Genomic DNA, 5,294 nt, shown 5'->3' on the forward strand with positions numbered 1-5,294 from the left:
TGATGAATTAGAAGGCTAGTAGTAGAATTTTTTGAGATATTCTGCTTTTTAGCAGCATATTGTACTCTTCGTCGTTCGAGAAGTGCCTATTTTTGTTCAGTTGGCATTTCTCTATAAGCAACACGACATGGAAGATTTCTCTCTATTTGGATATCAGTCATCTTTTTTTTTTTATTTTAGACATTTGACTTCACAATGTTTTTATTTTATAGTTTTTCATGGCTGTTATTTTTATTATTCCTATATGATTACTCAAGAGGATTAAAAATGAAATAGAAGAAATTTACTTGATGCAATTGGAAACATAACATCATAGTGTACATTGAATACGAAAAACTAGAATAACAAGACATCTCATTTGAATCTGGTAAGAAAAACATTGCCTACTAAGTGAAACACTGTACAACAACACAAACAGTGAGTTCGCGTAAGAAAGTTACAACTGCAAAGAAAGAAAAACAAATAAGAGTTGAAGACTATCAACATTCTTTATTAAAAAACTTATCCTATACGGTTATAATGGTACTAATAAATGGGGGAAAAAGCTAGTTTTTTCCTCAATGTGAAAATGAACAATCACCATTCTGACCATATGTCACATATTTAAAATAAAATACTAATACATAATCCATGGAGTATATGATATTTTTCAGATTATTGTTACTATACAACGATTACTCTCAAGCCTCATTATGTGTTGCCAACATATTCATTCAACCTTATGACCGTATTGGGATTACTATTATTAAAAAAGAAATAATTTTAAACAACCTCATCAAGTCACCATCTCTTTGGAAACATTAACAGATGCAACAACAGTAATAACAAGATATGCAGTGCAATCAGACTGCTACTATATGAAACGCACCTCACAAGTGGCCTTAGTTCCATAAGCTTATGCTTATATTGGCTTAAATCAGATTCTAAAAATGGTCAGCAATGCTAGCATTGGCTACACCTCCAACGACAAATGGTGAAGGTAATATATTTGCAGCAGACACAAATTCTTTTGCAGCTTCCATCCTACGTTGAGATGTGAGAGATGGATAATAAGCATAGACTACTAATAGAAGAGCAGTTAATGTGTTAAACGTATCATGAAAATGGAATGCAACAGAAGCTAGAGTTTTCTAGGCGCAACCATAGTAACATGAAAGCAAGTATACAATCATAAATATATAACAACTGTATAGATTTGAATCGGGTAATAAAAATATTACCTACTAACTGAAACACTGTACAACAGCAGAAATAGAGAGTTTGTGCATGGAAACTGCAACTGCAAAGAAAAGAAAACAAATAAGAGTTGAAGACTATCAACATTCTTTACATCATTATTGCAACAAAACAGTTATTGAATCTCGAGCGATGTGAATTTTACTTGATACCTTTTATTGAATTGTACTTTTTGGTTTTCTTTGTCCATAAAGTGTTTTGTGTTTGTAGAGTTGAAATGCTATTCTTTTTATTTTCTCGTTGTTTACTTGCACTCAGCTTAAAATCCCAGTTCACTTAGGAAGTTTTCTTTCCCATTTGTGGGGTCTATACGTTGAAATATGCAAGTAAGAACAATTTCGGATGGTTTCCATATTAGTGTCTCTAGCATTCCAAGTTGTTTGAGTGGGGGTTCGAGGGAAGATGGCATAGAATCATTAGGTGATATTTATGTGTAGGGGGGAGATGGGGGAAGAGGGAGGGAGAATTTGGTGTGATGGAGAGTTAAAAGATGGACTGGGAATCCAGTTCCTGTTAAGCATGATGTACTTACTCCAAAACCTTTGGAATAAAATCTGGTCTTGATGTTCATCAAATTGCTTATGGTGTACGACATGTTGCTCTTGATACAAGGCAAGGAGAGATTTTTATGTGGGGATAAGAATCCGGAAGCAGGCTAGGTCATGGAGTTGAAAAGGATTTTAGTCATCCTAAACTTGTTGAATTTTCTAGTAGTTTTGAATATTGATTTTGTTTTCGTGGAACGAGTTTCATATCTGTGTTGGGTCTACGATGCGTGATTTATATACTTGGGGTGATGTAACACATAATGTTGGACTTCTTGGGCATGGCAATGATGTTAGCCAGTGGATACCCAAGAGAGTTTCAGGTCCGCTGGAAGGGCTTCAAGTATTATATGTTGCATGTGATACCTACCATTCAGCTTTGGCAACTGCAAATGGAAAACCATTCACATTTGGGGATGGATCATTTGGCACCTAGTCATGGCGATTGTGTAATTGTACCATATCCCAGGGAAATTCAATCACTTTACGGACGTAAGACTATTAAAGTCTCATGTGTTGTGTGGCACACTGTTGCTATCATGAAAGTCAAAACCCAGAACTATGAAAACTTGCCCACCAGAAAGTTATTCGCCGAGGGAGATGGCGATAAGTATAAATTAGGCCACAAAAATAAAGAAGCTTATCTGCCTCCAACCTGTGTCTTTGCACTTATCGATTACAAATTCCATCAATTAGCATGTGGACATAGTATAACTATTGGTCTTACCATATCGGGTCACGTCTTATCATAGGAAGAAATGCACATGGTCAGCTTGGAAATCCACAGGCTAATGGGAAGGCTCCTTCTCTTGTACAAGATAGATTGGTAGGTGAATTTATTGAATAAATAGCTGTGGTGTGTTCCATGTTATTGTCCTTACATCAAGAAGTGAAGTATATAAGTGGGGAAAAGGTGCTAACGGAAGGTTAGATCACGGTGACACTAAAGATCATAATAGTCTGACATTAATCGATGCGTTAAAATACAGGCATTTGAAGAACATATCATGTGGCGCTAATTACACTGCCAGTATTTGCATTCATAAGTAGGTGTCTGGAGCAGGTCTATCTGTTTGTTCAGGTTGTCGACAAGCATTTGTGTTTATGCGAAAGAGGCATAACTGTTATAATTGTGGCCTAGTGCATTGTCATGCTTGCAGTTCGAAAAAAGCACTGAAAGTGGCACTCGCTCCCACCACCAGGTGAACCACACCATGTTTGTGACTCTTGCTACATGAAATACAAAAATTCTTTCGAAGGAAATACCTCATTTTTCATTTTAAGAAATTCAACTCCTCTCATAGACCAGTAGAGAATAGTAAGTTAGACAGGGGCGAGGAAAAATTACCTAGAGTTTTTCTCTCGCCAAAGATAGAACCGACAAAGTCAAGTCTACAAGGCCTGGACAACCTAATAACTGGGTTGCGAAGTTTCTATTTTTACATCGGAGGTAAATATGTCAAACATGACTATGCATTAGGACAAACTAAACAAATTTTATCTATGCTAAGCAATTTCTAAAAGATCATAAGTTTTAATTAGATGAAAACGATCCGTTAAAGTGAAGACATTACTGAAACTCCAAAAAGCAAGAAATAATCAACTAAAGTTCGATGCAAAGTGTATTGAGAGCAGCGATGACAACATCATACTTTTCTAATTTTTGTACCTAATACTTCATATATATTTTTAAATATTAATGTGCAAATTAGATAGAAATATCTACATGCAGGTTAAAAGTGCAGCAATAAATTGTGCGCAAGATTAGGAGTGCTAAAAATCTCATCAGAGTCAACGAACTTTCAGCAGAATCAGAAATGATTGCAGGAAATTAAATCACCACAAGAAAGAGAAAGGAAAAAATTTACCAGAAGTAAGGAATTAAAATGAAGACCCCAAAATTTGACTGCTCAACAGTGATAAAGGATGCAATTTTTTCAAGTATTTTTCTTTAGACAAAGAGAAAATGAATATGGGAAAGTTATAATAGGTAAAGGAAGAAGATAGCTGGAAATACAATTACCACATAATCAGTACTATTGATTGGAGGTATTATTTATCAAAATGCCCATCATGTTGGTGTTATTTACCAAAACAACTTTCGTAGTACACCAAAACCTTCATTTATATATAGGAGTAAAAATCATGATATTTTTATTTTTTTAGAATTCATGTATCAGATTTTTCATAAAAACATAAATATCATCTTTGGGGCAAAAAAAAGTGAGAAATACTATGAGTATATAAGGTAATGATATTCTATAATGAAATAAACTAGCATAATAAAAAAATAATTTTATTAATAATAATTAAAACTCTAATATTTATTTATACAAGTGAAAATAACAGATAATAATAACTATACAAATATATTTTGATGTAGAAAATACAACATAATTAATTAAATTAAAGTTGAAATTTTAAAGATTGTTTTTGTTTAGATTTTAAACTATTTTTAACTATAATTTATGTAATACTTCATTAATGAAAATCAAAACTTGTTTATTTATATAGACAATATCTCCACCGTTTTAAATTACTTTATCCTCATACTAAAAATATTTGTGTTTAATTACTTGTCCAATTTATGAAATTAAGAGAATTTTTGAATATTTTTTATTTTAAATAACTGCACAGAGTAGTAGTAGTAGTCAAATTTGAAGGTTCAAAGAATTATTAATAAGGTTACTTTAGTAAAATACGCTCTAGTTAAATTTTTCTTAAGGATTTCGTCATATCAAGAAGGGCCAAGAAGTATAAAACGCAGGGAGTAAGAGAGTGGGAAAGAAAAAAATATACACGGATGTATATAAATACATAAACACACGCGTAATGCATATAATATTGAAATAACAATCATAAAAATAATATTAAATTTTGTGACAAATTTATAAAAATATTATCGTACTTATAATGTTAATGAATTTAAATAAAAAGTTACAAATATGTAGGTTAAAATAATAAATTATATATAACATAAAGAGATGTATTATATAAATATAATTAATAAAATAAGGGTAAAATGAACATTATATACTATAAAAGATAGAGTTTGATTATTGTTCAAAGTTGAGGGGTGAGTTTGATTTTTAAAGCAATGTTAGGGATGAAAATGATTTTCACCCTAAAGGAGAAAGCATACTAGCAAACTTAAGTCTTGTTATGAAATATAAAGCGGAGAAGACAAAGAATGAAGAGAAAAAAGAGAGTGATTATTATTTCTCTTGAGAGGTTTTTGAGGAGTAAATTATAATGAAGGAAAATCCCTTTATTTATAGGGAAAAATTAACCTTGGGTTTCTATTTTTCCATAAATAAACATTCACTATATATGGTAAAGTAGACATTCACTATATATAATAATATATTTATAACACTCCCCCTTGAATGTCTAATTGATAGATAATATGCCTCGTTAAAACCTTACTAAAAAAAACCCAATGAAAAAAAATTCAGTGAAGGAAAAAGAGTACACATCTCTAACAATACGCATATTGGCTGCCTCATTAAAAAT

At 32.0% G+C, this 5,294-nt stretch overlaps 1 pseudogene; it reads left to right on the plus strand.

Moving 5' to 3' along the window:
- Positions 1-1,680: 1,680 nt before the first annotated feature.
- Positions 1,681-3,166, plus strand: LOC107849067 (annotated as a pseudogene).
- The last annotated feature ends 2,128 nt before the right edge of the window (positions 3,167-5,294 follow it).

The sequence above is a fragment of the Capsicum annuum genome, chromosome 12, assembly GCF_002878395.1.
Source record: "Capsicum annuum cultivar UCD-10X-F1 chromosome 12, UCD10Xv1.1, whole genome shotgun sequence".
NCBI classification, from domain to species: domain Eukaryota; kingdom Viridiplantae; phylum Streptophyta; class Magnoliopsida; order Solanales; family Solanaceae; genus Capsicum; species Capsicum annuum.